This window comes from Cebus imitator, unplaced genomic scaffold, assembly GCF_001604975.1.
Source record: "Cebus imitator isolate Cc_AM_T3 unplaced genomic scaffold, Cebus_imitator-1.0 Scaffold223, whole genome shotgun sequence".
NCBI lineage: Eukaryota > Metazoa > Chordata > Mammalia > Primates > Cebidae > Cebus > Cebus imitator.
Window position 1 is genome coordinate 1375032 of NW_016107538.1, and position 13321 is coordinate 1388352.

Consider the following 13321-nt stretch of genomic DNA (forward strand, 5'->3'; position numbering starts at 1 on the left):
AAGTTTTCAAGATCTATTGTGCAACATAGTGACCATAGACAATAATAACATCTGATATATTTCAAATTGTTAAAAGAATATATTTTAAATATTCCCACCCCACACACAAAAAATGATAAATATGTGAGCTAAGGTATATTTTAATGAGCTTGATATAATCATTTCACAATGCATACATATATCAAAGCATCATTTTGTACCCAATAAATTATATACAATTATGATCTGTCAATTACAAATAAATTTAAACTAAAAAAGGGAAGAAAACAGAAGTGGAGTAGTGGTTAAATGATTCATTTGAGAACATATGGGGAGCATGTAGCAGAACTAGAACTCATATCATGGTCTTTCTCTTGTTTAGGGATCTCCATTCCTGGACTCTTGAAACCCTCCAGACAACAGGAATATTACTTGGAACCCTGCGTTGGAACTCTCGGAAAGGACTGCTTTCCAAGATTTTGCAGATAGAACAGATAAACTTGAAACCCAAACATGTGTCTATTCCAGTCAAGATCCATCTCTAAACCTTCCAGAGTGAAAAGTGCCCTATGTAATTAACTTGCTACTGAGCTTGATGGGCTCCTCCAGTGATGATACTGCACCAGACATTCAGCAGTGTTCTCTTGCTAGTAGGTTGGGTGTTCAAAGAATCAATAGTTAGATCAGCCTTGGAGAATGGGAGCATGTGGACATCCATCCATGCATAGCCTCCATGCCTTCTTCCATGGGTACTCTATCATGCGTTATGCCAGCACTTGAGTAGCTAGTGGCAGAGATAGGCTGATGACAACTGAGCAACTCTTTCTGCTACTTGGTAGTTTCATACTTCTGTAGTGGATCCTCTCTGGTGAACATTAACATATGACACAAAGATTGTCACACCTTGCAATGGTTTGAATGTGTCCCCGAAAAAGCATGATGTTGGAAAATTAATCCCCAATAACAACAGTGTTGGGAGGTGAGGCCTGATGAGAAGTGATCAGGTTTGAGAGCAGAGTGAATGGATCAGTGCTGTGATCATGAATGTGGGCTTGTTATCAAAGAGGAACTTCAGCCCTTTTTATCCCCTCTCTCCCCTTCTTCGCTCTTCTGACATGAGATGATGCAGCAAGAAGGCCCTCACAAGATACTGGCTACTTGATACTGGACTTCTAAGCCTCTAGAACACTGAGCCAATAAAGTCCTGTTCATTATAAATTACACACTCTGTGATATTCTGTCATAGCCAGACGGAACACACTAAGACACACTTCATGTTCCCTAATATGGCTCTATCCACCTGCATTTTCCCCCAGACCTCCTTGCCTCCAGTCTTTCAATCTTCTAAGCCCCTTGACCAACCATCCAAGCCAGCCACCTTTGTTCATGTGTATCCTTACTTCCATCCACTTCTCTTTCTACATAAAATAAATGCTCTGGTGTTCACCAGAAGCTCTGTCCATTGGAAGGATATCCTCTCATCAGTTTCTTTCAAGGCCACTCCTAAATAGAGCTGTGATGTAGGAGCAGTTCATTTTCAGCTGGTACCCACATATTGGGCCAACTCTTCCATGAACCAAGGTTGGACTTTTTCTTCCTCCATTAGCTGGTTCCCCTGTTATCATAGGTGTGCACTGAGGGAAGGTGTCACACCATCATGCCATAAAAGGCTGGGCCATCTGCCTGTGCAGCTTATTTGTGCACTTTGGTCCTGCTTGTGACCTATGTTAACCATGTGTTTTATTTTCTATATTCTGATGCTTTGACATGTGAAGGCTTGCTGACTTTGAAGGGACTTCCCTTTCCAGGGTTAGCCAATTCCTAGAAATAAATAACAATTTGACTGTGAGTGCACTTTTCAAATGCAAACCAACCAGTCTGGAGCCCACACCGCCAGCCACCTTCTTTATCTCTGGGCCACTATCCCCCTAATCACTCCAGCACCAAAAAAATAAAAATAATTACTCCTCTTTCCCTTTTTCTTCCCTCAGCCCACACTGCACCTAAGTAACAGACAACTGTTGACAGACCTATGCCCCAGAATGCACTAAAATTATTCAAACTAGCCAATTCTGAATCCACTTACAATGCCTCATCATTCCTTCCCACGGAAAGAAACCACAATAAATGCTCTTGCCCATGGTTCCCCACCCTCTGCCTCCTGACCAACCCTAGCACTTCTTCATGTGGATCCCCATGGCATGGTATACCCTCTTCTCTTGGGATCTGTATTTTAAACTATCTTTTCAATGCCAGTCATCTTCTGATCTATTGGACCTACTATACTTAAATAATAATACCTATATTAAAACATGCCCAAACTCACAGACATCACCTCCATCCTATTTATGAATTACTGCTAGACTTGCTTGACCTTGTGACTTAAAGCATCTGATGGAAACTAGCTCATGATAAACAGGTCTGGTCAAGGTCACATGATGTTCCATGGTCAAGTGCTTTACCCATTGTCATGCCAGGAGCTGATTTTTGAATGGTATATAATTCTCTGCTGAAGATGGCAAGACCTGTTCTATAACCCAAGGGGTCTATATTGTGATTCACGTGGTGGGGCTTGCCGTAAAATCCACATGGTGTCTTTTCCAGCCCAGATCTCTACTACTATAATGGCTGCTGGATTATATGGCCCAGGTGGAAGTGCTGCTTGAATTACAGCCTGGACCTGCTGCCTAGTCTTTTCCTGCTCTGTGCCCCACTCAGAACTGACAGCATTACATGTCATGATTCTTGCTCAAGTTAGAATATTCTGCCATTGAAACCCAAAAGGTCTTATCAAGGATTATGCTTCCTTGTTAAGAGGTAGGAGTATGGGCTGGGTGCAGTGGATCATGCCTATAGTCCCAGCACTTCGGGAGGCCGACGTGGTGAATCACGAGNCTTGGCTCTCTCTCTCTCTGCCTCTTACACACACACACACACACACACACACACGTAATATTTTCCCCTGAATTATTTGAGTTACATATGCTATGTCCATTCACAAATATAAAATACATCTGAGGGGTTTTCCTAAGAATTAAGATATTCTCTGCACATGTTAGCTTCCTTTCACTTCTGTCATGAGTGGAATCAGCCTGAGGTCCTCACCAGAAGCAGATGTTGGCACCATGCTTATTGTACAGCCTACAGAATTGTAAGCCAAATAAATCTCTTTTCTTTATAAACTACTTTATAACAATACAAAGTCGTATACTGGTAATACCAATTTTGATCAACCAACCAAGGTTTTCTCTGATTTCTAGGTTATTTAATCACTGTTTCCCTCTCTGTAACTAGTAAGCTGACTGTAGAGAAACACTAAGCACGTGAAAACATTCTGCTTTGCAACAAAATTTCCTCCTACCTCACCACATTTCACATCCATGGATGATTATTGCCTGATCTATTTTTACTATAACGGTGGCAAAATGATGGTTTTACAACTCTATCACTCTCTGAAACATAATTGCTTAACTTCAGAATCCCATTTGATCTTCCTAAGACACCTGTGAAATTAGGCAGTGTGGATAATATTTCTCTCTTCATTTACAGTTTAGTTTAAAAAGATATCCTGGCTGGGTGCAGTGGCTCATGCCTGTAATCCCAGCACGTTGGGAGGCTGAGGCGGGTGGATCAAAGGGTCAGGAGTTCAAGACCAGCCTGACTAACATGGTGAAATCCCATCTCTACTAAAAATATGAAAATTAGCCACATGTGGTGGCATGCGCCTGTAATCCCAGCTACTCAGGAGGCTGAGGCAGGAGAATCACTTGAACCTGGGAGGTGGAGGTTGCAGTGAGCCAAGATCATGTCCCTACACTCCAGCCTGGGCAACAGAGTGAGGCTCAATCTCAAAAATAAATAAATAAATGGGGGTCTCCTTGTCTTATATATAAAAATCAACTCAAAGTGGATTAAAGACTTAGATGTAAGAGCTAAAACTGTAAAACTTCTAGAAGAAACATAGAAGAAAAGTCCCATGACATTGGTCTGGCAATGGTTTTTTGGCTATGACCCATAAAGTACAGACAATAAAAGCAAAAATATAAAAACTGGATTACATCAAACTAAAAAGCTCAGCACAGCAAAGGAAGAAATTGACAGAGTGAAGAGACAACCAGAGTGGGAGAAAGTATTTGCAAACCATCCATCTGATAAAGGAATTTGTATCCATAATTTATAAGGAACTCAAAACAACTCAATTGCAAGAAAACGACAACAACAAAAAACTTAAAAATGGGCAAAGGATAGGAACCGACATTTCTCAAAAGAAGATATGCAAATGACCAACAGATTTATGAACATATACTCAACATCATTAATCATCAAGAAAATGAAAATTAAAACCACAATGAGATACCACCTCACACCTGTTAGAATGGCTATTACCAAAAAGGCAAAAGATAGCAAATGTTGGTGAGGATGTGAAGAAAAGGAAACCCTTGTACACTGTTGGTGGGAATGTAAGTTAGTACAGCCATTATATTATAGAAAACAGTATGGAGGCTCCTTAAAAAACTAAAACTAGAATTAGCATATGATCCAGGAATTTTATTTCTGGGTATACATAGAAAAGAACTGGAATTAGTATGTTGGAGAGATGTCTGCATTCCCATGTTCATTGAAGCATTATTCATAATAGCCAAGATAGGGAATCAACCTTAGTGTTCACCAACAAACGAACAGATAAAGGAGATGCGGTGGCCGGGTGTGGTGACTCACACCTGTAATCCAAGCACTTTGGGAGGCTGAGGCGAGGAGATCACAAGGTCAAGAGATCGAGACCATCCTGGCCAACATGGTGAAACCCCATCCCTACTAAAAATACAAAAATTGGCTGGGTGTGGTGGTGTGCGCCTGTGGTCCCAGCTGCTCAGGAGGCTGAGGCAGAAGATTCACTTAAACTCAGGAGGCAAATGTTGTAGTGAGCCAAGATCATGCCACTGCACTCCAGCCTGGTGACAGAGCAAGACACTGTAAAAAAAAAAAAAAAAAAGTGGTATATACACAATAGAATACTATTTATCCATTCGAAAAAAGGAAGTTATGTCATTTGCAATGACATGGATGAATCTGAAAGACATTACATTAACTGAAATAAACCAGGCACAGAAATACTGCTGAACTCACTTAAAAAGACAACGACTGCATGATCTCACTTATTTGTGGAATATAAAAAAGCCAAACATAGAAGTAGAGAGTAGAATGGTGGCTTCCAGTTGCTGAGGGTGGGGGTATGGGGAAAATGGGGAGATGTTGACTAAAGGATACAAAATTTCACTTAGACCAGAGAAATAAGTTTTCAAGATCTATTGTGCAACATAGTGACCATAGACAATAATAACATCTGATATATTTCAAATTGTTAAAAGAATATATTTTAAATATTCCCACCCCACACACAAAAAATGATAAATATGTGAGCTAAGGTATATTTTAATGAGCTTGATATAATCATTTCACAATGCATACATATATCAAAGCATCATTTTGTACCCAATAAATTATATACAATTATGATCTGTCAATTACAAATAAATTTAAACTAAAAAAGGGAAGAAAACAGAAGTGGAGTAGTGGTTAAATGATTCATTTGAGAACATATGGGGAGCATGTAGCAGAACTAGAACTCATATCATGGTCTTTCTCTTGTTTAGGGATCTCCATTCCTGGACTCTTGAAACCCTCCAGACAACAGGAATATTACTTGGAACCCTGCGTTGGAACTCTCGGAAAGGACTGCTTTCCAAGATTTTGCAGATAGAACAGATAAACTTGAAACCCAAACATGTGTCTATTCCAGTCAAGATCCATCTCTAAACCTTCCAGAGTGAAAAGTGCCCTATGTAATTAACTTGCTACTGAGCTTGATGGGCTCCTCCAGTGATGATACTGCACCAGACATTCAGCAGTGTTCTCTTGCTAGTAGGTTGGGTGTTCAAAGAATCAATAGTTAGATCAGCCTTGGAGAATGGGAGCATGTGGACATCCATCCATGCATAGCCTCCATGCCTTCTTCCATGGGTACTCTATCATGCGTTATGCCAGCACTTGAGTAGCTAGTGGCAGAGATAGGCTGATGACAACTGAGCAACTCTTTCTGCTACTTGGTAGTTTCATACTTCTGTAGTGGATCCTCTCTGGTGAACATTAACATATGACACAAAGATTGTCACACCTTGCAATGGTTTGAATGTGTCCCCGAAAAAGCATGATGTTGGAAAATTAATCCCCAATAACAACAGTGTTGGGAGGTGAGGCCTGATGAGAAGTGATCAGGTTTGAGAGCAGAGTGAATGGATCAGTGCTGTGATCATGAATGTGGGCTTGTTATCAAAGAGGAACTTCAGCCCTTTTTATCCCCTCTCTCCCCTTCTTCGCTCTTCTGACATGAGATGATGCAGCAAGAAGGCCCTCACAAGATACTGGCTACTTGATACTGGACTTCTAAGCCTCTAGAACACTGAGCCAATAAAGTCCTGTTCATTATAAATTACACACTCTGTGATATTCTGTCATAGCCAGACGGAACACACTAAGACACACTTCATGTTCCCTAATATGGCTCTATCCACCTGCATTTTCCCCCAGACCTCCTTGCCTCCAGTCTTTCAATCTTCTAAGCCCCTTGACCAACCATCCAAGCCAGCCACCTTTGTTCATGTGTATCCTTACTTCCATCCACTTCTCTTTCTACATAAAATAAATGCTCTGGTGTTCACCAGAAGCTCTGTCCATTGGAAGGATATCCTCTCATCAGTTTCTTTCAAGGCCACTCCTAAATAGAGCTGTGATGTAGGAGCAGTTCATTTTCAGCTGGTACCCACATATTGGGCCAACTCTTCCATGAACCAAGGTTGGACTTTTTCTTCCTCCATTAGCTGGTTCCCCTGTTATCATAGGTGTGCACTGAGGGAAGGTGTCACACCATCATGCCATAAAAGGCTGGGCCATCTGCCTGTGCAGCTTATTTGTGCACTTTGGTCCTGCTTGTGACCTATGTTAACCATGTGTTTTATTTTCTATATTCTGATGCTTTGACATGTGAAGGCTTGCTGACTTTGAAGGGACTTCCCTTTCCAGGGTTAGCCAATTCCTAGAAATAAATAACAATTTGACTGTGAGTGCACTTTTCAAATGCAAACCAACCAGTCTGGAGCCCACACCGCCAGCCACCTTCTTTATCTCTGGGCCACTATCCCCCTAATCACTCCAGCACCAAAAAAATAAAAATAATTACTCCTCTTTCCCTTTTTCTTCCCTCAGCCCACACTGCACCTAAGTAACAGACAACTGTTGACAGACCTATGCCCCAGAATGCACTAAAATTATTCAAACTAGCCAATTCTGAATCCACTTACAATGCCTCATCATTCCTTCCCACGGAAAGAAACCACAATAAATGCTCTTGCCCATGGTTCCCCACCCTCTGCCTCCTGACCAACCCTAGCACTTCTTCATGTGGATCCCCATGGCATGGTATACCCTCTTCTCTTGGGATCTGTATTTTAAACTATCTTTTCAATGCCAGTCATCTTCTGATCTATTGGACCTACTATACTTAAATAATAATACCTATATTAAAACATGCCCAAACTCACAGACATCACCTCCATCCTATTTATGAATTACTGCTAGACTTGCTTGACCTTGTGACTTAAAGCATCTGATGGAAACTAGCTCATGATAAACAGGTCTGGTCAAGGTCACATGATGTTCCATGGTCAAGTGCTTTACCCATTGTCATGCCAGGAGCTGATTTTTGAATGGTATATAATTCTCTGCTGAAGATGGCAAGACCTGTTCTATAACCCAAGGGGTCTATATTGTGATTCACGTGGTGGGGCTTGCCGTAAAATCCACATGGTGTCTTTTCCAGCCCAGATCTCTACTACTATAATGGCTGCTGGATTATATGGCCCAGGTGGAAGTGCTGCTTGAATTACAGCCTGGACCTGCTGCCTAGTCTTTTCCTGCTCTGTGCCCCACTCAGAACTGACAGCATTACATGTCATGATTCTTGCTCAAGTTAGAATATTCTGCCATTGAAACCCAAAAGGTCTTATCAAGGATTATGCTTCCTTGTTAAGAGGTAGGAGTATGGGCTGGGTGCAGTGGATCATGCCTATAGTCCCAGCACTTCGGGAGGCCGACGTGGTGAATCACGAGGCCAGGAGTTCAAGACCAGCCTGGCCAACATAGTGAAACCCAGTCTCTACTAAAAATACAAAAATTAGCCAGGTGTGGTAGCATGCTCCTGTAGTTCCAGCTACTCGGGAAGCTGAGAAAGGAGAATTGCTTGAACCCAGGTGGCAGAGGTTGCAGTGAGCCGAGATCATGCCACTACACTCCAGCCTGGGTGACAGAGTGAGACTCTATCTCAAAAAAAAAAGGGAGAGATAGGAGTGTGAAACACAATAATCCACCCTTTATATTGGAGAGCATTACTGGCATGCCCCTAAAATATTAACTGCTGTAGCAGGCCCCTGAAATTGTATAGGATCCATCTCTACCATCTGTAGTACTTGTCTTTTACCAAGGCCTCCAACTTGCCTAGCATGTCTTGCTCACCTGGCAGATAAACACACTTGCTAGAGCAAAGCCCAAATGCCATGTAATTGAGGATGTCTCAGTTTGTTCTAGCAAAGCAATTGGAACAAATTCTTGTTTGATCTTTTATAATAATCCACTGTCATCCTCCATAATCCATGTGGGCTTGGGAAGAGCCTGACTGTTGAATCAAATAGTCCTCATTGTGTATGAGGACTACCACCCTCTCCCCTTTAGGTCATTGAGAGAGGCATGAATCTCTGCCATTCTCTCTGGAAGTGATGCTTTTGACTTATGTCTTGGCCAGGGAAGGGGTAAGGAAATAGTTTCAGAGTATTCAAATTGGCCTTTTTGGTAGCTCTAACCCTATAGTCCAGGGAACTAATGTGGTTTGCCAACAGTAAGTACATCCATTCCAATTACACATTCAAGGTCTTGGAAAATTACCACTGGATGGGGCAGTGAATCCTGTGGACCTGCCATGAGACAGACTTTAATGGATTACGTGGCTCCCACACTTCACCATTCTAACATAGAGGCCATCATGTTGCCTCAGGTCCCTAAGTATCAGTGTCAACTCAGAACCTTTATCCAGCAGCCTTGAAACTTCTGGGTACTCCCTTTTTCCCCATGTACCTAAGTAAATGGCCATAGGTACCTTTGGGTGGGAGGGGGCTGGGAAAATCATTATCGAATATATGCATGGTAGTACAATAAGGTCCTGACTTCTGGAGATTTGGCTTCTTCAGTCATAGGTTCTGGCCAGCGATCATTACATTTTCTTAGCCTCAGTTTCTTGATTATTCATCCTTTATTTCACTTGACTGTATAGACTGATTACTTCCCCTGTTGTCTGCCCGCATATCTTGTCTTTAGAGACACCATATTCTATTAATCTCCTTGAAAGTTACCTGAAAATAAAGTGACTCTTCCCCTTTTTCTCTCCCCATCCTCCACTTTGATCATATTGCTCATTATGTGAATTGAGCTCACCTTATTTCTGAAGCCATCCTCAGGGAGCCCCAGTCTTGTAACAAATCCCCTATGGTCAGCCTCAGCTTGCAGAGGACAGCTACCACAGAGTTTATCAATGATGCTGGTGCCGCTCTCTAGCACATTCTTTATCACAGCAGATGATCTTCCAGACTTCCCAATGAAACAGACAGCTGGTAAGTATTTCAGCCTTACATACTCTACCTATTCTAGTATATTCAGTTCCCTGAGCCTTTTAACCTCTTATTTTACCTTTTGTCAAGCAATTCTGACATTTTCTGCTTGACATGAACCATGTATTTCTCTAATCCCCATCTCCTGGCATCTTTGCCAGAGTGTTTAAATCCTGTATCACAGGAGGGTGCTTTTTTATTTTTTTATTTTTGAGACAAATTTTACTCTTGTTGCCCAGGCTGGAGTGCCATAGCATGATCTTGGCTCACTGCAACCTCTGCCTCCCAGGTTCAAGTGATTCTCCTGCCTCAGCCTCCTGATTAGCTAGCTTTACAGGTGCCCGTCACCACGCCTGGCTAATTTTTTGTAGTTTTAGTAGAGATGGGGTTTCACCATGTTGGCCAGGCTGGTCTCCAACTCCTGACCTCAGGTGATCCACTGGCCTTGGCCTCACAAAGTGCTCAGATTATAGGCCTGAGCCACTGTGCCTGGCCAGGAGTGTGTTCCTTTTCAATAAACTCTCTGGTACTCAAATATATGTTCTATGTTCTTGATCCAGCATCCTCAGAATCCAGTCCAATACGTGCTGTCCTGGTTCCCACAGATAGATATAGACTAGGGCCTGTAGTAACTTCAGAGGATGGTTCTTTTCCTCTCTTATGCCCAGAATTTCCCCTGTTGGGTTTCTTGGCAACTTAATTCTAGTTATTGGTCTAGTGGATGGGGTAGGGGGAGGAAAGGGTAGGCAAATCCTGAGAGGGGCACGAGTTTTATTGCAGTGTAGAGGCCTCTGTCTGCACCATCTTCCAGCAAGGCAGAGCCCTAGCTTTAGACTTGGAGGACTGGGCCACTTTAACAAGCCCAGGAAATTCAGAGGGATTGGTGTTTGGAGGTGTTTGCATGCATAAATCAAATGTCCCCATCCCAAATCTCAGAGTTCTACTTCTTTCCCAGCAGGATCCTGACCTTGGCATAGCAAACTTGCTGGGATTTAGAATTCAATCTTAGCTGAAGTTATTATATTGCTAGAGTACTAGCAATATCATCCTGGGGCCTGATTCTCAGCTGTTTTGCTGTCAGACTTCAAGAAGTCCTCTGATTCTCACATTTTCCCTTAAATTTGTTACTAATCACCATCAGCCTTTCATTGTCAATAGCCACTGATAATAGCCATTCAATTCCATCATCTCTAGAATTATCACTTCCCCTAATGTTATAAAGATCTGAGATGTAGCATCCACCAGTGCATTCCCTTCCGTCAATATTCCACCCCAGCTCAACACCACTGACAATTTTAACAATTACATTGCTACGACCTGATATATGCTATCATTACTCTGCAAATCACAAATCCTAGGGCCCTCCCTCATTGTCAGCAAGGTGGCAGGTAACTCAGCTTCAAAATTCCGTTTTACAGCTCATGCCTGTAATCCCAACACTTTGGGAGGCCAAGGCAGGCAGATCACCTGAGGTTAGGAATTTAAGAATAGCCTGGACAAGATGGCAAACCCAGTCCCTACTAAAAAATACAAAAATTAGCTGGGTGTAGTGGCAGGCGCCTATAATCCCAGCTACTCGGGAGGCTGAGGCAGGGAGAATTGCTTGAACCCAGGGGGCAGAGGTTGCAGTGAGCTGAGATTGCGCCACTGCACTCCAGCCTGGGTGACAGAGCAAGACTCCACCTCAAAAAAAAAATCATTATAGAGTTTGCTTTCTTAGAACAACTGCTGATACCAACTGTTATAGGACAGATTCCCTAGAAATACAGTCTGAGATGGAGAACTGCGTGCAAGGTAATTATTTGGTAGCGTTCTCTGGAAAAAATGCCTATGCAGGAGTGATATAAGAAGAATTGGACAGAGGAATAGGTTTAAATGTCGTGTGATTGCAACAGAGGCCTCAGTTGGTTTCACAGGGAATTCTTAAGCCAAGATGGCCCTTTATACAGGCTGCAAGTTGAAGACAGGGAGCCAGGTCTTTGAACCCTGCACTGAGCATTCTTTGGATATGGACTTCCCCTGGGGAGAAGATGTGACTTGTGAGAGGCAGCTCCCTGCAGCTAGGACAACTTTCAAAGAAATGTTTAGCTGTGAGCCATCAGCAGCTACTCAGCCAGCAGCTGTGGGAATGGATGCCTCAGACTGGAGGCACTGTAACTATGGTTACAGTGTAACTATAGCGTGTGTTGAATTTCCAGCTTTTGTTGTTGGTTTATGTTTTGCTCCCTACAGGTATGTAAGCTATTGCTTTGTATATTTTGAGGTCTTATTGTTAGGGACTTGCTGTATATTTATGATAAATGTATCTTTTCCATCAAACATTCTTATTTGTTCCCTTGTGATCTTCTCAAATTCTAGCATAGCTGATATTAGGATTATTATTTGTATCAGTCAGGGTTCAACCAGAAAAGCAGAACCAGTAGATATTTAAGATACTTGTGGCAAGGAGTTGGCTTACTCAATTGAGGGGGGTGACTAGGCAAGTGCAAAATCTGTAAGAGCACCTCATCAGGAAAGGCAGGCTAGAAGCTGCTGCACGCTGATGGAGAAGAAACTCCAGAGACTGTAGCCTAGCCAAGTTGACAGATCATAAGACCATCACACTCCCCAGCTTTCTTTTTGTTAGAATGTTCCTGGTGTGATGATATTAAGACTCTTTGACAGTCCTCCCCCAACCCCACAGGGTTCTGCCTCATTTGAGTCTGTGCAGGATTGTGACTGCTTTGACCAAGAGTCTGGCAGAATTGGTGCTAGGTGACTTCCAAGGCCGTGTTATAATTGGCCATTGCGCTTCTCTCTTGTTCACTGGAATGCTCACTCTTGGAGCCCAGAGCCACCACGTGATAATTCCTTCCAGCTGCCCTCAGTCCTTTATGCTGGAGAAAACACATTGAGATGCTCTGGTCAAATTCAAGCCAAGCTCGTCTTTTAACCCATCTCCTCCCAAGAGGTGGACATGTGAGTGGAAAGCCATCTTGAAAGTGGCCCCCCCGCCCCCAGCCATCAAATCATCCCAACGGAGGCTACAGACAATGAGGCAAAGGCCCACTCACTCCGGTCCCTTCCAAATTCCTCACCATATTTATGAGCATAATAAGGTGATTGTTCTTCAAAACCACTAAGTTTTGGGGTGGTTTGTTAATAGAACATTATAACGGGAACACCTGGAATATGTTTTTATATCCTTTTATTTGTATGTATTTTTGTTTTGTGTCTCTTAGAAATAACAGCTACTCGGGAGGCTGAGACGGGAGAATCACTGGAACCCAGGAGACGGAGGTTGAACTAAGTCGAGATCGCGCCATTGCACACCAACCTGGGTGACAGAGCGAGACTCTGTCTCAAAAAAAAAAAAAGAAGAAGAAAGAAAAATGGGTCCCCCCTCCCCAATCTGAGAGTCTCAGAATCAAATTCCTGAGGAGGAAGTGAGAACCTTTAACAGTTAACATGTATGCACAGTAAAGCCCGAAACCGCACGTTAGGTCTTTCTGCCTTTAGACCCGCATGTTGCCTGCCCATTCTTCCTCTAGGAAATCTGGCACCGGGTTTTTTCTGGGTAATAAGAGCGGGGCTTCAACTCCCTAGCGCTCCTCCAGCTGCTGGAATCTCCCCGGCCTCCAACACTTCTG